The following is a 23,236-nucleotide window of genomic DNA, read 5'->3' as shown; positions in this document are numbered from 1 at the left end:
TGATGATAATACTCATTCACTGCCAGCAAGCCCTTACACACTGCAGTACATGAGAATGGGTGCACAGTATTGGGGAGACAACTCCAACAGCACCCCCTTCAGGTGATGGTGGGAATAGCATTGTGTATCTGTGGGTATTGAACTGAATAGAATCATGGTGTGTACTGGAGGCTATTGATCTGGCAGCTGGGGCTAGTGACTGGTGTATACAGTCCATAGGGTGACAGCCGCTACACCCTCTGCACACACTGAACATATAGGAAAAACCAACAGATAGTCTCCACCTGTTTCCTTGGGAGAAATAAGTAAGACATTCAATCATATAGGTTACACCTTCGCAGCCAGAAAGGGGACTACTAGTGCCAGGACACCACCTAGACTGGGATTCTGTAGTGCTTGCAACTTATTATCCAATAATGGGCTGAGATTCAGGAAAGTGAATCACAGAATTGGTTTAGATGTAACTCTTTGACCCCTTGGGCCAGCTGTGCCCGGTCTTAGGTTTGGGTCATGGATTGACCTTAAGTACACGTGTCACTGGTATGACAGCACCCCCGGAGCTGTGGAGGAGAAGTGACAGTGATTCCTCCAGACAGGGCTGAGGGCTCCGCTCGCTGGATTTGTGCTCATTCTCTGCTCAGTCCATGGCTCCGGGTACAGAGAGATAAAAATAGATGATTGTCAGATGTGATCTCTCCCAGAATGGCAGCAAGATCTTCCAAGAAGAGACAAGTATCTGAGGGGGAGACGGCACAACATCTGGATGAGCGAGAACCCTGGGCCCGGGAGCACCCAATGTTATGTCACCCCTAAGGGGCACCCAGGACAGAAGGGACATGGATTCCCTGGAAGCAGTGCTGCACTGTTATGGCGGCGCAGTGGCTGTCCCCTGTAGTTGGGGGCATTGGAGCGCCCCCTGTAAGTTGGGGGGGTCGCGGGGATTGCCCCTGTATTTGCTGCAGATATGGCGTCAGAGGAGCACTGACAAGGAAGTAAAGGGCAGGGGCAATGTTTGTGGTGACTTTATATTTATCTATACATATATCATGATTTGGAGAATGTATCAGTGTGGATGTAGTGTGAATGAGGTTTATGTTCAATCAATCAATGAATGATGAGGGTTATAATACCCATGATGCCTTTTGTTTCACATAAAGGGTTAACACTACACATGTAGCATGGATGGTTGTGCTGAGGCTCATTATCCGCAGACACATCCTTCTATCGGAGGCCTGCAGAGGTGTTACTATGGGAGCGTCTGCTTACTATTCACTACTGTCCCCATGACAACAACCTCCGACTTATTATGGGCCCAGCAGCCAATCGGTATCACCCCTCTTGTATCTAGGAACCCCCTGCCAGCCAATGACATCACAGGGGTTTTCTGTACCCTAAATCACGTGTACATCCCAACACCCTTACAGCCCTGTGTCTGCGGTGACTGACACGAGGCCTGGACCTGTAACAATGGGGCCAGCAGCCAGGGGGCGCTCCGTGCGGGGGCCATCACTCATTCACAGAGTATTTTTGGAACAATTTTTAGACCATTTACTCTGGGAACTGACGGAATAGGCAGGGAGCGATCCCAAAATAGCAAAATGTTGAATGCACTTATGTCATAGTCTGGGAGGGAAACCAAATCTCTGGCTGTACAGTAGCTCCTTGTTCATGCTGTCGGGGGAGGGGGTCAGTATTGTGAAGCATTATACTCCATGTGCGTCATAGGACATGATGAGGATAGTAGTTCTATAGGCCCCTCTTATATCAGGGATTATTTGGAGGGTCCCTGCTCTACCCGTGACAGTGTAATGTATATGTACTGTCATACGGCCCCCATATATCGGCTCCCTAGTTCTGCACAGCAACTTTGTGTTATGTAAAACTGGTCCGATGTCATTACTGGCAGATATTACCCATAAACTCTAGTGTAATAGTTATATTCCTGTACATAGGGGGCAGTATTATAGTAGTTATATTCTTGTACATAGGGGGCAGTATTATAGTAGTTATATTCCTGTACATAGGGGGCAGTATTATAGTAGTTATATTCCTGTACATAGGGGGCAGTATTATAGTAGTTATATTCCTGTACATAGGGGGCAGTATTATAGTAGTCACATTCCTGTACATAGGGGGCAGTATTATAGTAGTTACATTCCTGTACATAGGGGGCAGTATTATAGTAGTTACATTCCTGTACATAGGGGGCAGTATTATAGTAGTTATATTCTTGTACATAGGGGGCAGTATTATAGTAGTTATATTCCTGTACATAGGGGGCAGTATTATAGTAGTTATATTCCTGTACATAGGGGGCAGTATTATAGTAGTTATATTCCTGTACATAGGGGGCAGTATTATAGTAGTCACATTCCTGTACATAGGGGGCAGTATTATAGTAGTTACATTCCTGTACATAGGGGGCAGTATTATAGTAGTTACATTCCTGTACATAGGGGGCAGTATTATAGTAGTTATATTCTTGTACATAGGGGGCAGTATTATAGTAGTTATATTCCTGTACATAGGGGGCAGTATTATAGTAGTTATATTCCTGTACATAGGGGGCAGTATTATAGTAGTTATATTCCTGTACATAGGGGGCAGTATTATAGTAGTCACATTCCTGTACATAGGGGGCAGTATTATAGTAGTTACATTCCTGTACATAGGGGGCAGTATTATAGTAGTTACATTCCTGTACATAGGGGGCAGTATTATAGTAGTTATATTCTTGTACATAGGGGGCAGTATTATAGTAGTTATATTCCTGTACATAGGGGGCAGTATTATAGTAGTTATATTCCTGTACATAGGGGGCAGTATTATAGTAGTTATATTCTTGTACATAGGGGGCAGTATTATAGTAGTTATATTCCTGTACATAGGGGGCAGTATTATAGTAGTTATATTCTTGTACATAGGGGGCAGTATTATAGTAGTTATATTCCTGTACATAGGGGGCAGTATTATAGTAGTTATATTCCTGTACATAGGGGGCAGTATTATAGTAGTTATATTCCTGTACATAGAGGGCAGTATTATAGTAGTTATATTCTTGTACATAGGGGGCAGGATTATAGTAGTTATATTCTTGTACATAGGGGGCAGGATTATAGTAGTTACATTCCTGTACATAGGGGGCAGTATTATAGTAGTTACATTCCTGTACATAGGGGGCAGTATTATAGTAGTTATATTCCTGTACATAGGGGGCAGTATTATAGTAGTTATATTCTTGTACATAGGGGGCAGTATTATAGTAGTTATATTCCTGTACATAGGGGGCAGTATTATAGTAGTTATATTCTTGTACATAGGGGGCAGTATTATAGTAGTTATATTCCTGTACATAGGGGGCAGTATTATAGTAGTTATATTCCTGTACATAGGGGGCAGTATTATAGTAGTTATATTCCTGTACATAGGGGGCAGTATTATAGTAGTTATATTCCTGTACATAGGGGGCAGGATTATAGTAGTTATATTCTTGTACATAGGGGGCAGGATTATAGTAGTTACATTCCTGTACATAGGGGGCAGGATTATAGTAGTTACATTCCTGTACATAGGGGGCAGTATTATAGTAGTTATATTCTTGTACATAGGGGGCAGTATTATAGTAGTTACATTCCTGTACATAGGGGGCAGTATTATAGTAGTTATATTCCTGTACATAGGGGGCAGTATTATAGTAGTTATATTCCTGTACATAGGGGGCAGGATTATAGTAGTTATATTCTTGTACATAGGGGGCAGGATTATAGTAGTTACATTCCTGTACATAGGGGGCAGTATTATAGTAGTTACATTCCTGTACATAGGGGGCAGTATTATAGTAGTTATATTCTTGTACATAGGGGGCAGTATTATAGTAGTTACATTCCTGTACATAGGGGGCAGTATTATAGTAGTTATATTCTTGTACATAGGGGGCAGTATTATAGTAGTTATATTCTTGTACATAGGGGGCAGTATTATAGTAGTTACATTCCTGTACATAGGGGGCAGTATTATAGTAGTTATATTCTTGTACATAGGGGGCAGTATTATAGTAGTTACATTCCTGTACATAGGGGGCAGTATTATAGTAGTTATATTCTTGTACATAGGGGGCAGTATTATAGTAGTTATATTCTTGTACATAGGGGGGCAGTATTATAGTAGTTATATTCTTGTACATAGGGGGCAGTATTATAGTAGTTATATTTCTGTACATAGGGGGCAGTATTATAGTAGTTATATTCCTGTACATAGGGGGCAGTATTATAGTAGTTATATTCCTGTACACAGGGGGCAGTATTATAGTAGTTATATTCTTGTACATAGGGGGCAGTATTATAGTAGTTATATTCCTGTACATAGGGGGCAGTATTATAGTAGTTATAGTCTTGTACATAGGGAGCAGTATTATAGTAGTTATATTCTTGTACATAGGGGGCAGTATTGTAGTAGTTATATTCTGGTACATAGGGGGGCAGTATTATGACTACTATAATACTGTCCCTACACTGCCCCCCTCCCACGTCTTATCATCCTCCTCACCTCCCTCAGGTAGCACCCCCCATGCCTTCTACCCCACTTCTCACACAGAACACCCCCAGGTATTGCCCCCTTCACAGAACAAACCCCTCCAAAATCTGCCCCCTTCCTCCACAACCTCCTCCTTGCCCAGGATCCCAACAGGTCTAGTCCTCCATCCTTGTCCCCCTCCTCACTGTCAGCAGCCCTGCTGTATGCGATTGAGTTGCTGGACGTTCATGTGATGATTACATCACCACAGGTACTTTATTTCTGTATAGAAGCTGCTATAGCGACCCCTGCAGTGAGAAGGTCCTGCAGCAACTAGTGTGTGCATAATGCACACTCGTTATCGTGTTTTTGTCTCAATTTGCGGCAAAAATGCAATCAAAATGTGGCTTCAGGCGACCCCTGTGTTTTGGTTGTTCAACCCTCAGGTAGAGAACCTCTGCTCTAGTGTAAGGATTCTTTTGGACTGATGTAATAGGGTTGTCTCTCCAAAAAAGCATAATCCGTGTATGATCATACAACCTGAGGGCCACAGATAAGTGCAGGGCTTGGTGTGTGGTGGAGACCCCACTAATCTTACATCTCCACCTTTCCTTTCTCCTCTGGCACATTGCACACGGCCCACTTTTATTACCCCCGCCACTTTCTATGGGGCTGTAGAAGGGGCATCAGGTGAGGGTCCGGAGCTTCCAGCTGCCCTCCGCACAATGCCCCATCTGCGGGTGGCACGTGGCGCAGGGGAACAAGGACTCTTTTGAGTTGTGGCGGGTGCAGAGCACAGACACACAGTGTGGAGAGGGACCGTCTGCTCAGCAGACACCGACACTGCAGCTGTGCTGTACCACACATTGCTCCGAGAGATGCAGCAGCATAGGAAGAGCCGCCAGGTTGGCATTAACCTCCACATGCCTGGGCACAGGCTGTGCGCCCGCTGACTTTATAGTGTGGAAAGAAACTTCATGTTCTGTGCAGAGAATAAAGCAGAGATGATTCATCTGCACCTGGGTCTGTACAGCGCAGAATCTCTAGTAGAGGGGCTCTAAGATTACATGGGGGAAGGTAATATACTGCGTTACATACTGTGCACCGGGATGTGTCTGGTATTGTAGCTCTGTATGGGACAGGTAATACCACCAGGATCACTTGTAATACCAGACATGGCCTATAGCCAGGAGAGGCGCTGTTTCAGGGAAACTCTTCTAGGCCATCAGTGGGGTACGAGGCATATGAGAAGTGTAGGTTCGGCTCTACAATGTTTAATGAGATTACGTGACCATAATATAAGTGAGAGGTGACCATAACCCCCATCATCCCTCAGGGATTCCCTTTATATCCAGTAGGAATCCTGCCAGTGCTTATTTATCCTACACAATGATCTGAAGATGAGGAAACTCCCCCTGGGGGTCCTGCTCCGGACACAAAGCCGTTCCATTGTCCAAGAAATATGTCGGCATTCCTCCCCACACTTGGACCACCCTCCCTTATGGTTCTGCAGAGCTGGATCCAGACTCTGGAAGAATCACCCAGCTTTCCACAATCCCTCAATGACTTGTAGAAGTGGATTGTTAGACAATGTCCATCCCCCTGCTACCCGGTATCTGTTGTTCTGTCAAGCTTAGTGTCCACTGCAGTTCTGGCATTCTGTTCATGAACCAGGATGCTCTGTATGGACATTGCTAGTAGTATATGGAAGGCCCCTGGCTGCAGTCTATGGAGTCTCCTGGACTCTTTCAAGGCTTAATTAAAGTTCTCTGGTGTAAAGTTAATGTTATAAAGTTTCCCAGCTGCGTCTATTCCCGTCACGTTACTTCCCGGACTGTCATGGCTAATTTTATCGTCCACATTGGAACGGGACTAATTGGGCGTTTGGAGAGCAATTAGCCTGGACAGGAGAAGGGGGGCGCTGCGCTCATAGTCTGCCAGCAGGAGGAATAATTGGGAAGAAGCGGTGGGAGAGATGGATCTCTCTGCGCTCCACAGACGCCAAAACTTAATTACCTGCTGCTGAGAGACGGGACAAGCGGCTGTGTGTCAGGGATGATAGCTCCGCGCCCAGAGGCCTCGTCCCGACTGATGCCAAACCAACATCTTCATGTCACAGGTTATGGAACAACCCTGAACCCAGTGTGTCTGCAGTGACCGTCACACAGAAGAACCGGTCCTCAATATCAGACTGGTGGAGGACCAACACCCAGTGCCCTCATAGACCAGCTGATAAACAGGAAGCGGACAGCGCCATCCTCTGTGTAATGGCTGAACTGAGTGACTACAGCTCCGCTCCATTTCAATGTTGATATAGAGAAACTTCAGTCCAGACACTATGTAATGAATATAAAACCTTCACTTCTTTACAATTTGCAGGAATGCTGCTTGCTGTCAGAGAATAGAAACTATTTGTTTCCATCCACAGATTGAAAACCTGTTAAGGTTTGGCACACAGAAGATTATCCGGACTGGATACAATGGTAGTAATCCCTGGAGATAATATACCTGTTCAGTCTCCTTTATCACTTTGGTGTCCACTGAAACTACATGGGGTTTATCTGTTCTCCTTTTGTCAGGAAGTGAGAGAACACTGTACAGGAAGAGCAGCATTGGGTAAGCGTGTGGTTAGGTGCAATCTACTATGTGTTAAAGTAACTTTACTGGGTGCAGAGGCAGTGGGGTAATATGAGCTCTCCTCCGCACTACATTGTATTTTGGGGGACTTGAGCCCAGCAGCTTCATGTTGCACCTCTGGGCAGTGCGGTTATGTTGTGCTCCAATGAGGGAGCCGGATACTGCCCTGGATATGTAAAGGGTCTCCATACATCATCCATACATCATCTTTATTGTTTAATCAAAATCCTTCCCTACAAGTCATAAATAATTCTATACATCTGTATACTCCCCCAGACCATAGTAGACAGGACGGTAGAGACAATCACAGGGGCCACAGCTTTTCTTTATAAATTGGTGCCCTCTAGTGGTCAAATCGCTAACTGAGGAAGTGAGGACCACAAGAAACCGCATGTAAATTATCTCACAGCTGAAGGTTTGTTACAGTGAATGACACATGATTTAATACAGTTCAATTTCCCCATAACCCTAATAGGACTCAGTCGTTTCTCAGTTTTGTGTTTCAGCTCTTCTCCTTCCAGAAGCCTCTTAGTTTTCCATTTACATCACTGTATGAGGACTTTTTAGTGATGTCATTTAATATTCCATGTACTGGGAATGCCATGAAACTGCCCAAAAAATGCATTTGTGCCATTTTACAGCTGTCTATGTGCGCTCCACAGGGCAGGTCTCCTTTATTCTTTGGGTGAGTGCAATCATGGGGATACCAAATTTATATAGGGTTTTTTTTAGTAGATTTTTTTTTATTTTTTTAAAAAGGCCACAATATGACCTGCCATACTTTTTCATACTTTGGTGTACAGAGCAGTGTAAGGTGCTTGATGTTCTCATTTATATCAATTTGGGACCTATATGAACTTATGATCACTTTTTATTAAAAAATAAACTGAAAAAAATAGCACAAAACCCCCGACCCCCCCCCCCCCCCCCCCGGCAAATTAGACTCTTGAGCAGTGATGGGGAACCTTTAAGAAACCTTTAAGAGTGTTCACACTGAAAACCAAAAAGCCAATGTTTCTGTCGCAAAGTGTCAACACAGCAATTTAGCTCAATAGTTCCACAAGCACCACCATTATAACAAAAATAACATCGTCCTGGTAATAAAGAACACTACAGGAAGGTCAATGTTACCAATAATATCTCTATACTAGGAGCAAATATAGTGATGAATACCGTATTACCGCCAGTCAGTAATGAAAATTACCGCCATGTAGTGATTAACATTACCCCCACACAGTGACAGCCGTCCTGACTAGAGGCAGGGACTGGAGACTATGATAAGCCTGATCACCAGATATTACCATCTTAACCCCTTTTTTGTTTTTTCGTTTCCATTTTTCACCCATAGGCTGCTGCACCTAAAAATCCATAATTTTTTTTATTTTTTTTTTTGCAGAGTTCTGTGACGGCTTGTTTTCTGCATAACAAATTGCACATCATAGTGATAGTATTTAATATTCTATCCCGTGCACTGGGAAGCGGGGAAAAAATTCCAAATGCAGTGAAATTGGTGAAGAAAAAAAAAATTTGCACCATCTTCTTGTGGGCTTGGTTTTTACAGCCTTCCCTGTGCGCCCCAAATGACAGCTCCCCTTTTATTCTTTGGGTCGGTACGATCACAGGGACACCAAATACCAAAGGTTTTATGTGTTCATTTACAAAAATTTCAACCTGTACAAAAAAACCCCATCATTTTGCCATCTTCTGGCGCTAAGAACTTTTTCATACATGATGAATGGAGCTGTGTGTGGTGTCATTTTTTTTCTTTTTTTTGATCACATTTTATATGTTGCAAAATGGCGAAATAGTGGCATTTATACTTCCGTTTTAGGGAAATGGTTTTATGGAAATTTAGGACCTGTGAGGCGTCTCTCTACACCTGCAGCTGAGGTGTGACGTACTAATATGTCGCACATCGGTAAGGGGTTAATACCGCCTATCTTATATTTGGTAAATACAAAGGGGCATAGTGAGGTATTAGGGAATGTTATTTGGCAGGGGGTCTGTAGGGCACAGTGATTGTTGTGGGGTGAAGGGTGTGGGCACAGCTGGATTTGGGATCACCCATATGAAAGCTGTCTGTGGCCTCTGTCTGCAGCTCTCATTACCTGCACAAGGCGGCCTGTGATGCAGCATCGCACCCAGTTACATTGCGCATACGCTGCTTGCACAGTGCGCTACAGGAAGGAAGAGCTGTGTAAGAAGCGCTGTAGGGGCCCTGCTGACGTCCCCCAAAGCACTTTTGCCTTATTTACGTATTTTTAAAACCGCATTTTTGAATGGAAGAGGCACAAAGCAAAATGATAGTAAGCTACAAGCGAGTGATGCTGCTTTATTATGTCCCAATGTGATGGTAGATCTCCCATCAAAATCCAGCGTGATAAACCAGGGACATTACTCATAGGCCCAGAAACCGAGACTGATCATCTTTATATCTGTTATCCATGGCCTCCTTCCTTCCAAATTTATAATGACCCTGAAGGGCGCATGGGTGTTACCAGAGCCCCTCCATGTGAACTTCACAGGCTGTTGCATTCCCTCCCCTCCCTCTGTCTGATGTAAGGGGAAGTGATCCTGCACATTGTAACCACCTGTGAAGATAAACCACTAATCGGCTAATGTAACAAACCTAAGAGCTCTTCTGGCTTATTAACATAATTATAAAAGTTGACTTTAGAAAAATAGGAGGCCATGGATAACAAATACAAGAAGATGCCACAGTCCCGGTGCCTGGATCTATGAGTAATGCCCCTGGTTTATCAGGACGGGTTTTGAAGGGAGATTTCCATTAAGTGTAATACTTGTACCATTAGAAATCGTAGTGCAGAGTTATTTTTCTCTCTCCCTTGCTGTATATACGAGGTCTGTACTGTCTAGAGTAGTGACTGCAGCTCCATGCTACATAACATGACTGCTCTCTGTTTGTTAGCAATACCATGGTAAGAAGGAGAGCTATGTAATGTCTTATACATGATCCGTACCGTATATATGTCCCCCATACATGTATGTGAATGCAGCTTTATACTGGAGGGACAACCATCCGCCTTCCCATGATATCGGCCTGTGTAGGGTATTGTTGAATTCTTGCCTGGCATCTTGTTGGTGCTCTCCTGGTTATGAACACAAGGTGGCGCCAGTTGCGCTATTATTATGAGGCAGTAATGTTCACACTGTGACACAGGTCTGTTCTCCAGGGGCACAGTAGTAGTTACTCATGTGATAAACTCTTCTTCTCTATTGGGGAAATGTTTTCCAGTATATATTGGGGCACATTTACTAAGGGTCCGCAGCCGCGAATCCGTCAGGTTTTTCCCGAATATTTCCGTTTTGCGCTGTAGATCACGGGCGCACGCCGACTTTCACGCGACAGAAATCGGGGCCATGGCCGCCGGACAACCCGAAGGATTCGGAAAACCGCGGAATTTAAAAAGCCATTTGTGTCGCATGATCAAGCACTCGCATACACCAGGAAAAAGCAAGTGAACTCCGGCCGACCTCGGTGCAGCAGCGACACCTGGTGAATATCGGGGCGCACGGACCTTAGTGAATCCCGGCAGAACCCGAATCAGCGTCGGAGAACTAGCCGCTGGATCGCGAATGGACCGGGTAAGTAAATCTGCCCCACCGTCTTGCACAATCAATTTTTTTACTCTGTTTCATTGCAGCCAATTGGTAAGATAAAAAAAAGTTAACATTTTTTGGGCTCTTTAATGTGCACTCTGCTCCCATCTTGGAAGTAAAAAAACAGAAATGTAGATATTTTTGGCATTTTGTGAAACACCTGGTGACGGGTATTCGGCCCCTTTGCTCAGTGATGAGTAGAAGCTTTGGAGATGGTGCAGCCAGGAGTCTTCTTGGGAAGATGCTACAAGTTCCTCACCCCTGGATTTGGGGATCCTCTGCCTCTTCCTTGCAGATCCTCTCCAGTTCCCTCAGGTTAGATGGTGGAGGTTGGTGGAGGCCATTTTCCAGTCTCTCCAGAGATGCTGCATTGGGTTTAGGTCCGGGCTCTGGGCTGGGCCGGTCAGGAATGGTCACAGAGATGTTCTGAAGCCTCTAATGTGGTATTAGCTGTGTGCTTAGGGTCATTGTCTTGCTGGAAGGTTCGGCCCAGTCTGAGGTCCAGAGCTCTGGAGGAGGTTCTCATCCAGGATATCTCTGTACTTGGCCGCATCTTTCCTTCCATTCCCCTCAGTGGTCCTGCCCCCCCCATAGACTGATGCTGCCCCCCATGTGTCACTGCTGGGATTGTATTTGGCAGGTGATGAGCGGCGCCGGGTTTTCTCCACCGCTTAGAATTATCAACCTTCATCTCATCAGAGCAGAGAATCTTATTCCTCGTAGTCCGGATCCTCCATGTGTTTCGCACACTGTATGCAGCTTTCATATATCTTACACTGAGGAGAAGCTTCCAGGTGACCCCCATCTCCCTCCTGCATCTCTGGGGCTCAGACACAGGGATCATGGGGTTCTTCTTTGACTCTCACCAAGGCTCCTCTCCCATGATTGCACAGTGTGGCTGGACAGCCAGGTCAAGGAAGAGTTGTGGTCTTCTCAAACTTTTTCTATGTAAGTATTATGGAGGCCACTGTGCTCTAGGGAACCTTGAGTGCTGCAGAAATTCTTTTGTAACCTCGGCCAGATCTGTGCATTGCCACAATTCTGTCTCTGAGATACTTGGGCAGTTCCTTAGACCTCATGATTCTCATGTGCCCTGGCATGCACTGTGTGGTCCTGTATGGGCAGGTCTCCTAATCAAATCTAATCAGTTTAATGAAACACAGCTGGACTCCAATGAGTAAGCTGCGATTTTTACGCGCGTCAAAACAAACGCAAGCACGCGCGTGAAAAACAACGCAAATGAGGAAAGGCCCATTGGAAACAATGGGACAGAGTGCAATGCAAGTTCTTCGCGTCAAAAGCACGCGCAGGACTCGCGCGTGAAAAACGCCAGTGTGAAAGGGGCCTTACATATGAGGGTGCAACATCACAATTAGTTTTTGGGTGGTTTAAGGTTAAATTTTGTTAATTTAACAGGTGAAAGACATAACCTGAAAGGGTGAATTTGATTTTGAAGGGGAAACCTGCTCAAAAATGTCATCCACCTGTTGACTGAATGTCGTAAAATAAGAAACTGCACCTTTAACCGCCTCAAAACGAATTGCGATGCAGTTTTAACGACAACATATGACTGAACCCTGAGTGTCGCAGCAAAGGCTCTGAATAATTAGGCCCCTTCCACACTTGCGTTGCAGATCACGTTAGAGTTTGATCAGGGAGCGATCAGGGTTAGGTCAGTGAAAAACGCGCATTTTGCATCAGTGTGCAATCAGTTTTCAGTCAGAGTTTGTTCAGTGTCTCAGTTTTTCATGCGCATTTTTGATGCAATTTCAATGCGTTTTTCACGCGCAGAAAATGCGCGTGAAATGGACTCAGGACTGAGCTCTATCTTTTCTATGGCAATTGATGCGTGAAAAACGCATTGCACTGGTAAGTGTCTCAGAGCGCAATGCGTTTTTGATGCGTCCCCATAGACTTGTATGGTGCGTTTGTCACGCGCGTGACTTGCAAAAGTAGAGCCTGAATCATTTTCCATATCCAATGTACATAAAAAACAATGGAGCCCCATACAATACAGATGCATCACAGAGATACTAATATAATGACCTGATAATCTGCTCTGACCACATACCTCACATACCAGACACCACAACACCCATCCTCCCCTCCTCAATACATGGGGACATCCTGAAATACCGGAATATAGGGAGAGGATCATCTCCGGACCCCACAGAGGTAACAGACCCAGAAGCACAGCACCATTATTATCATTGTAATTATATTTAAGTAAATAGGGGGCAGTATTATAGTAGTTATATTCTTGTACATAGGGGGCAGTATTATAGTAGTTATATTCTTGTACATAGGGGGCAGTATTATAGTAGTTATATTCCTGTACATAGGGGGCAGTATTATAGTAGTTATATTCCTGTACATAGGGGGCAGTATTATAGTAGTTATATTCTTGTACATAGGGGCAGTATTATAGTAGTTATATTCCTGTACATAGGGGGCAGTATTATAGTAGTTATATTCTTGTACATAGGGGGCAGTATTATAGTAGTTATAGTCTTGTACATAGGGGGCAGTATTATAGTAGTTATATTCTTGTACATAGGGGGCAGTATTATAGTAGTTATATTCCTGTACATAGGGGGCAGTATTATAGTAGTTATATTCTTGTACATAGGGGGCAGTATTATAGTAGTTATATTCCTGTACATAGGTAGCAGTATTATAGTAGTTATATTCTTGTACATAGGGGCAGTATTATAGTAGTTATATTCTTGTACATAGTAGTTATATTCCTGTACATAGGGGGCAGTATTATAGTAGTTATATTCCTGTACATAGAGGGCAGTATTATAGTAGTTATATTCCTGTACATAGGTAGCAGTATTATAGTAGTTATATTCTTGTACATAGGGGCAGTATTATAGTAGTTATATTCTTGTACATAGGGGCAGTATTATAGTAGTTATATTCCTGTACATAGGGGGCAGTATTATAGTAGTTATATTCCTGTACATAGGGGGCAGTATTATAGTAGTTATATTCCTGTACATAGGTAGCAGTATTATAGTAGTTATATTCTTGTACATAGGGGCAGTATTATAGTAGTTATATTCTTGTACATAGGGGGCAGTATTATAGTAGTTATATTCCTGTACATAGGGGGCAGTATTATAGTTATATTCCTGTACATAGGGGGCAGTATTATAGTAGTTATATTCCTGTACATAGGTAGCAGTATTATAGTAGTTATATTCTTGTACATAGGGGGCAGTATTATAGTAGTTATATTCTTGTACATAGGGGGCAGTATTATAGTAGTTATATTCCTGTACATAGGTAGCAGTATTATAGTAGTTATATTCTTGTACATAGGGGGCAGTGTTATAGTAGTTATATTCTTGTACATAGGGACAGTATTATAGTAGTTATATTCTTGTACATAGGGGGCAGTATTATAGTAGTTATATTCTTGTACATAGGGAGCAGTATTATAGTAGTTATATTCTTGTACATAGGGGGCAGTATTATAGTAGTTATATTCTTGTACATAGGGGCAGTATTATAGTAGTTATATTCTTGTACATAGGGGGCAGTATTATAGTAGTTATATTCCTGTACATAGGGGGCAGTATTATAGTAGTTATATTCTTGTACATAGGAGGCAGTATTATAGTAGTTATATTCTTGTACATAGGGGGCAGTATTATAGTAGTTATATTCTTGTACATAGGGGCAGTATTATAGTAGTTATATTCTTGTACATAGGAGGCAGTATTATAGTAGTTATATTCTTGTACATAGGGGGCAGTATTATAGTAGTTATATTCCTGTACATAGGGGGCAGTATTATAGTAGTTATATTCCTGTACATAGGGGGCAGTATTATAGTAGTTATATTCCTGTACATAGGGGCAGTATTATAGCAGTTATATCCCTGTACATAGGGAGCAGTATTATAGTAGTTATATTCCTGTACATAGGGGGCAGTATTATAGTAGTTATATTCCTGTACATAGGGGGCAGTATTATAGTAGTTATATTCCTGTACATAGGGGCAGTATTATAGTAGTTATATTCCTGTACATAGGGGCAGTATTATAGTAGTTATATTCTTGTACATAGGGAGCAGTATTATAGTAGTTATATTCCTGTACATAGGGGGCAGTATTATAGTAGTTATATTCTTGTACATAGGGGGCAGTATTATAGTAGTTATATTCCTGTACATAGGGGCAGTATTATAGTAGTTATATCCCTGTACATAGGGGCAGTATTATAGTAGTTATATTCTTGTACATAGGGGCAGTATTATAGTAGTTATATTCTTGTACATAGGGGCAGTATTATAGTAGTTATATTCCTGTACATAGGGGGCAGTATTATAGTAGTTATATTCTTGTACATAGGGGCAGTATTATAGTAGTTATATTCCTGTACATAGGGGGCAGTATATGTTTCAGCCTATAGTGAATTATATTTGCATCCATTAGATGTAAGTAAAGCTGAGTGTTGCTCAGGTGGTGGGTTTATGGCAGTTCACGTCCTCACATTCTGTATACGGCCTCTGACATGTTGCATAGTTGTGGTAACTACTTGTGTTCTCTAATATGACTCTGTGTATGTAGACAACATTCTCTATTATGAAAATAAGATTTATTGTATCTAGTATCAAATTGACAACAGATAATGAAGATAAAATTGTTTAATTAAGGTAATACAATTCTTGGCACATGACGCAGGATGGGATAATCTATGTGGAAATCTTTCAGCAGTATTGAAGCTGCAACCGGTGTTGGACATTGGCCCTGGGGATGTGTGTAGTGATACCTTTGTGTATGTGGTTAGAAGCAGGAGGACTGTGAGAAGTAAAAGTATAATGCAGCTCTTGCAGAGGGTCTGGACAGGTTTCATCCTGAAGAGCTCCCCGCTATCATCACTTTATTTCTCCACAGCCGCTTCCCCTCTACTAGGCGCAAGAGCTGTACAGGATTCTGATTTATATTCATAATGTTACATAATGTGAAATGGCAAAGATTAGACGGCTCCTCAGGCCCAAATACCTGTCCAGATGATTTGTAGGAGATGTTAATCTGGATTAAAAAAAAGGCGTCTGAAGTGACCTTCCCAGGCAGGCCCTAAACTTCACTACTCTCATGTGAAAATATAATTAATTATAGATAGACGAGATTTCACATACTAGAGGGAATTCTAGAAAGGATATTTAACCCCCACCTGAGGAGAGCTCCCATCATGATAAACTAGGGACATAACACATATAAGAAGATACCACAGCCACAGGGTCTATGAGTAATCCATGGCCCCCTTCCTTCTAAAATCAACTTTTACGTTAATGTTAATGAGCCAGAAGGTTTGTAACATTAGCCCCTTTGTGCTTTAGCTTCCCAGGTTGTTACAATGTGCAGGATAACTTCCCTTTCCGCTTTGTGATATTACATTAGGGGGGATGCAATGCAACAGCCTGTGAAGTTCACATATTAAGTATAAGAAGATACCACAGTCACAGTGCCTGGATCTATTAGGAAGTGTCCCTGGTTTATCAGGTTGGATTCTGAAATTTCCTCTAATGGCTGTTCAGTAGTGAATTCTTTGTTCATTGTGACTTTATATTTATGTACAGCTAAATATGCTGAAAATTACTGTATAATACCGCCCCCTATGTACAAGAATATAACTACTATAATACTGCCCCCTATGTACAAGAATATAACTACTATAATACTGCCCCCTATGTACAAGAATATAACTACTATAATACTGCCCCCTATGTACAAGAATATAACTACTATAATACTGCCCCCTATGTACAGGAATATAACTACTATAATACTGCCCCTATGTACAGGAATATAACTACTATAATACTGCCCCCTATGTACAAGAATATAACTACTATAATACTGCCCCCTATGTACAAGAATATAACTACTATAATACTGCCCCCTATGTACAGGAATATAACTACTATAATACTGTCCCCTATGTACAGGAATATAACTACTATAATACTGCCCCCTATGTACAGGAATATAACTACTATAATACTGCCCCTATGTACAAGAATATAACTACTATAATACTGCCTCCTATGTACAGGAATATAACTACTATAATACTGCCCCCTATGTACAAGAATATAACTACTATAATACTGCCCCCTATGTACAAGAATATAACTACTATAATACTGCCCCCTATGTACAAGAATATAACTACTATAATACTGCCCCCTATGTACAAGAATATAACTACTATAATACTGCCCCCTATGTACAAGAATATAACTACTATAATACTGCCCCCTATGTACAGGAATATAACTACTATAATACTGCCCCCTATGTACAAGAATATAACTACTATAATACTGCCCCCTATGTACAAGAATATAACTACTATAATACTGCCCCCTATGTACAGGAATATAACTACTATAATACTGCCCCCTATGTACAAGAATATAACTGCTATAATACTCCCCCCTATGTACAGGAATATAACTACTATAATACTGCCCCCTATGTACAAGAATATAACTACTATAATACTACCCCCTATGTACAAGAATATAACTACTATAATACTGCCCCCTATGTACAGGAATATAACTACTATAATACTGCCCCCTATGTACAAGAATATAACTGCTATAATACTCCCCCCTATGTACAGGAATATAACTACTATAATACTGCCCCCTATGTACAGGAATATAACTACTATAATACCGCTCCCTATGTACAAGAATATAACTACTATAATACTGCCCCCTATGTACAAGAATATAACTACTATAATACTGCCCCTATGTACAAGAATATAACTACTATAATACTGCCCCCTATGTACAAGAATATAACTACTATAATACTGCCCCCTATGTACAAGAATATAACTACTATAATACTGCTCCCTATGTACAAGAATATAACTACTATAATACTGCTCCCTATGTACAAGAATATAACTACTATAATACTGCTCCCTATGTACAAGAATATAACTACTATAATACTGCTCCCTACGTACAAGAATATAACTACTATAATACTGCCCCCTATGTACAAGAATATAACTCCTAGAATGCCGCCCCCTATTTAAATACCAACCCCACACACTGATGTACTGGAATACAATGAATATATCTTTGTACAGAGGACAGTAATATAGTATATGAAATGTTCAGTAACATGGAGGACACTATGTATCATTGCTGTGACATTCATAGGATCTTGTGCTCATTTAAAGCAGAATATTATTAGGCAGTGACTTGTGTTACAGTGTGTGACATGTCATGTATACGGGTGATCCCAGATGAGTTTTCTAGTGATTCATTATGAGTGGATGCAGCTCTTGTACATTTTGTAGTGAATTAGATACAAGGGGTTGTTACCAATCACATGCATTTTAGATGGGAACACAGTGGTTGCACACGTGGCGTTTTTAGGCTGTTTTTAGATGTGCGTTTTCAGATCGTAAAAAAAAAGCATGCATTTTTGACAGGTTTGGCCAATTATCTTAATTCAAACTGGTCAAAAACGCATGTGTTTTTTTTTTCAATCTGAAAACGCACAACTAAAAACAGCCCAAAAACAACGTGTGCCACCACCCTCGTGTGATTGGCCTAAGCCCTCCATTAGTGTTTGAATTACTTTTTAAAATGCCACATCATCACTAATCAGTCTCTCTGGTATTTTCTCAATTTTACCTTTTCTTAATTTGCCTGATTACATCGCTGTTATTGTTATTTACAAAATGTATGTACAATGTTATCATATCAACAACCGCACGTGTAAAAGGCAGGACTCCCCTTCACACCCCTCCAGAGGGGAAATAATCCGGCAACTGGTGTACAAGCCCTGATGAATGTTCTCCCATGAATCTAAAAAATTGCAGGACCCCCCCCCCCCCCCATACATCTGTGTACACAGGGGACGTCACCACCACATAAAACGAACGTGTGATGGGGTGGAGTTGGGTGTGGGCCGGTGTCACCACATGCTGGTAGTGTATCAGCCTCTGGTCTTTTGATATTTCAGGGTCTCATGAATTTTTGGAATGATTGATTGTAGTTGTCGGAGCACATTCCTGCAGGTGCAGCTCCTCTGTAGCCACAGGAGTGACGTCCTTACTGTCACAGGCAAGGAATGCTGGGTGACAGGAGGGCCACAGGGTCCTAATCACAAAGGATTCAACAATCCCAGGATGATCATCTGAGAAGGCAATGATATATCATGTGTGGAGGTTGTCCCCTGGGGTCCCACACCTTGTACTGTGTGTAATTGGGTCACATAGACTCACTGCAGGGTGTTCCTCTGCAAGACGGTTTGTATGGTTTTAGTAGCAGCAGGACTGTGACTTGCTTATTTATATTCCAGGATTGTAGCTTCTTAACCCCTTAACGCTCTGCGCCGTAGCTCTACGGCGCAGAGGTATAAGGGAAGTATGAAGAGGGCTCACGGGCTGAGTCCTCTTCATACAGAGGTGGGGGTTTTTGCATTTTGCACAAAACCCCCACCGCTAATAACCGCGGTCGGTGCTTGCACCGATCGCGGCTATTAACCCTCTAAACGCCGCCCGCAAAGTCGCGGGCGGCGTTTAAAAGACGGCGGCGCGCGGGCGCCGCCATCTTTTTTTCGATCGCCACGCCCCCGAACGTCATCGGGGGGCGGCGATCGGTTACCATGGTAGCCTCGGGTCTTCTCTTGACACGAGGCTACATGGTTTATGCAGGTTCGTTACAATGAGCCAGTGGCTCATTGTAATGTAAGACCTGCAAAAACGCCATATATTGCAATACTGTAGTATTGCAGTATATGGTAGGAGCGATCTGATCATCTAGGGCAGTGATGGCGAACCTTTTAGAGACCGAGTGCCCAAACTACAACCAAGACCCGCTTATTTATCGCAAAGTGCCAACACAGAAATTTAATTTGTGATTTATACTCCCTTCTCTGTCACAGTTTTCATTGATATCAGCCCCCTGAGGACACCAATAAAGCAGAAAATAGTCCCAGTTAGAGCTGTCACTTTAAAATACCTCTCCACAGCAAGTCCTGGGCTGTCTGGGACTGCAGGAAGATACCTGGAGTCATCTCTGGTGATGGCCTGAGTGCCCACAGAAAGGGCTCCGAGTGCCACCTCTGGCACCAGTGCCATAGGTTAGCCATCACTGATCTAGGGTTATTGTACCCTAGATGGTCTAAAAAATAGTGAAAAAAAAAAGAAAAAAAAAAGTTTAAAAAATAAAAAAAATTAATAAAATATTAAAAGTTCAAATCACCCCCCTTTCCCTAGAACGGATATAAAACATAACAAACAGTAAAAATCACAGACATATTAGGTATCGCCGCGTCCCAAAATGCCCGATCTATCAAAATATAAAAACGGTTACGGCCGGCGGTGACCTCCGAGGCGGGAAATGGCGCCCAAATGTCCGAAATGCGACTTTTACACCTTTTTACATAACATAAAAAATGAAATAAAAAATGATCAAAATGTCGCACAGACCTCAAAATGGTAGCAATGAAAACGTCGCCTCATTTCGCAAAAAATGACCCCTCACACATTTCCGTGCGCCAAAGTATGAAAAAGTTATTAGCGTCAGAAGATTTTTTTTTTTTTTTGTGCACATTCGTTTAATTTTTGAAAATGTATTAAAACACAATAAAACCGATATAAATTTGGTATCACCGCGATCGCACCGAACCAAAGAATAAAGTAGGCGTGTTATTTGGAGCGAAGAGTGAAAGTCGTAAAAACTGAGCCCACAAGAACGTGACGCACGTGCGGTTTTTTTTCAATTTTTCCACATTTGGAATTTTTTTTCAGCTTCGCAGTACACAGCATGTTAAAATAAATAACATTACGGGAAAGTAAAATTTGTTACGCACAAAATAAGCCCTCACACAGGTCTGTACACGTAAAAATGAAAAAGTTATGGATTTTTGAAGTTGGAGAGCGAGAAATGAGCCGGAAAACCCTCCGTCCTTAAGGGGTTAAAGTGCACTGGGGAGGGGGTGTATCCTCACACTGCTGTGCTCTGAACACTGAACTGCTCATTGCCTTTTCCACCTACTCAAAGTTGGAACAGATTCCTGCTTGAATACTCCGGCAGACACTAACTAGACTACGCAGTTAGGCCAGCGGCACTGTTTTTGGGCCGTTTTTAAGCAGTCCATTAAACACATCCGTTTTTTACCGTTTTTAATTAAGATAATTGGTAAAACCAGTCAAAAACTGATGCGTTCTTTAACGGACGGCCCAAAAACGGGTTCAAAACGCCACATGTGCCGCCGGCCTAAGACTGCATTCACACTTTCAGTTGAATTGTGTTTTGAAACACAATTCAATCAGAATGGGAAGGGGCTTGTCCCGATCACCATATACTTTTTAACTGAAACACATGCAGTAATGAACACCACGTGGTTTGCATCGTCTTGTGCATGTGAAAGGCGTCTTCCAGAATATAAAAGTACTAAGGGATAGATGAGGGGTATGTGGAAATGATGAGGTAGATATGTGGCCTGTAGTATATACATTGTACACACAGCTGTGTGTTGGATACAGTGATCTCTGGAGAACACAATAATGTCACAAAAGTAACAATAAGACATAACAACAATACACAGCGCGGAGCGGCTCTCGGTGGGGTGTGTAGAGGATTAAGATTCCTTCCTTGTACAATACAGCGACCTGTAAGAAAATATCTGCAGTCACAGGACGCGGACACAACAAGAGGATGGATGGATACACTATGGCCGGCGGCACACGTGGCGTTTTGAACCCGTTTTTGGGCCATTTTTAAGCAGTCCATTAAAAAACGCATCCGTTCTTGACCGGTTTTACCAATTATCTTAATTAAAACCGTTCAGAAACTGATGCGTTTTTTTAACGGACTGCTTAAAAACGTCCCAAAAGCAAGTTCAAAACGCCACGTGTGCCGCCGGCCTATTACTGACAGAACTGAGGTAATGTCGACTGTGGAACCAGCCCCTGAAATTGGGTTATGTGCTGAGATGAATGATATCACCTGTACAGTACTTACCAGCTCGGGGCAGACTCTGCTGTACTACTACACTCACTATGTATGGATGGTAGTGGTGATTATACATCACTTGCCTTTATTTGGTCAATTTTCCTTTTTATCCATCAGATAAAACCACCTATAAACAGTAACGAGCAGAGGTTTGTATCTATATTCGGGTTAGTGATATTATAACTGGGCGCTAGTCTGCACCTCTCCCCACCCTGCAGCCAGTGGGTTAATCAGAATAGTCAATAAGCTCTATGGCTCCTTGTACAGAGCTATGTGAAACCTGTGTCACACCCTCCTGCTGCAGAAACTCACCTCCTCCCCTCCCCCTCCTAGAGAAAAGTCAGCAGCAGGTGGAAGAGTTTCATTAGTGATCGGCTTCTCCCCGGGGTCGCTGCGCTCTATGGTTGTCGTCTCTGGAGGAGAGAGACCCCCCACTACCCCTGGAATGAGCACAGGTGAGACAGCATTGACCCCTATGGGCAGCTTGAGGGTTAACTAATTAATTTACGGAGGTGAAATCTTTACTAACGTTTTTGGATTTAACTGGCCAAACTTTATGGAAAGCGACAAAATTGACAAGGAGTAATGACCTGGTGTGCAGGAGGTCACTACATGGGCAGTACTGCTGTGTGACCTTTGCACTTGCGTTATCTCTGTGATCTGTGGGATTGTAGGGTGGAGGGTTATTAATCTTTCCAGGCCGGGTTATAATGGTTGATGTCTCTATCTGACTCCTTCCCATGCTGTGGACTCTGTTTAGTGGGTGCAGGAAGACATAGCCCCCCCCCCCCCCCCCCCCCCGTGTCTATTGTGACCCCAATAACTGTAGGCGCTGGTATATACCAGGGGTGCAAAACTACAACTCTCAGCATGCGCATGCAGCCGCAGGATTAGAGGTACAGTAGTGCATGTAGACGATTGATGTGTTACCAGCTGTTAGTGCAATGAGGGGAGGAGTAAATTGAAGTTGTTGTTTGTTAAGAATGAAAGGATTGAATGCAAATTTGGACAAATTTGGTTATGTGAACTCGGGGGTTGGTATAGTTGTCGTGGATTGGGGGGTGGGGGTGGAGTACAGGTGCCATGGCTTAGGAGAGGGGGGGGGGGGGCAGGGGAGTACAGGTGCTGTGGTTTGGAGGGGTTGGAGCATTGGTCCTGTGGCTTGGTGGGGTGAGGGGGTTGGAAGTTGGGGAATACAGGTCCTGTGGCACAGGGGTGCTGTGGCTCCTGGTCACACGGGGAAGCTGGTGGTGCAGCGCATGTCTCCGGGTCTTACCAGTGGAGGGGAAAGGGAAGACAAGCCGCGGTGCATTATTTATCTGGTGACAGATCTAATTACAGTGTAATGAGTTAAACCTTCATTTGCGGTAATCAAATTATCATGAGCATCCGGTGGGTCGTCCTCAATGTGAGGCATCCTAAAAAGTACGAACGTGGCCGAATTCTTGTGGATGT

At 42.8% G+C, this 23,236-nt stretch overlaps 2 protein-coding genes across 7 annotated transcripts in view; one reads left to right on the top strand and one right to left on the bottom strand.

The window, feature by feature from the left end:
* RNF208 (ring finger protein 208) overlaps nt 1-23,236 on the bottom strand; it is a 177,811-nt gene that overhangs the window by 29,344 nt on the left and 125,231 nt on the right. The window lies entirely within an intron of this gene.
* CYSRT1 (cysteine rich tail 1) overlaps nt 1-23,236 on the top strand; it is a 93,103-nt gene that overhangs the window by 64,833 nt on the left and 5,034 nt on the right. Inside the window, exon 1 of one of the 2 annotated variants that reach the window (XM_072125253.1) lies at nt 22,092-22,236. The exons of the other annotated variant lie outside the window; for it this stretch is intronic. The gene's annotated coding sequence lies outside the window, so the exon portion shown is untranslated. Of the gene's footprint in view, nt 1-22,091; nt 22,237-23,236 lie in introns of those variants that run through there. 2 annotated transcript variants of the gene reach the window in all.

The sequence above is a fragment of the Engystomops pustulosus genome, chromosome 9, assembly GCF_040894005.1.
Source record: "Engystomops pustulosus chromosome 9, aEngPut4.maternal, whole genome shotgun sequence".
Classification (NCBI taxonomy): Eukaryota; Metazoa; Chordata; class Amphibia; order Anura; family Leptodactylidae; genus Engystomops; species Engystomops pustulosus.
Note: the sequence above shows the minus strand (reverse complement) of the source record. Positions and strands in the feature narration are given on the sequence as shown.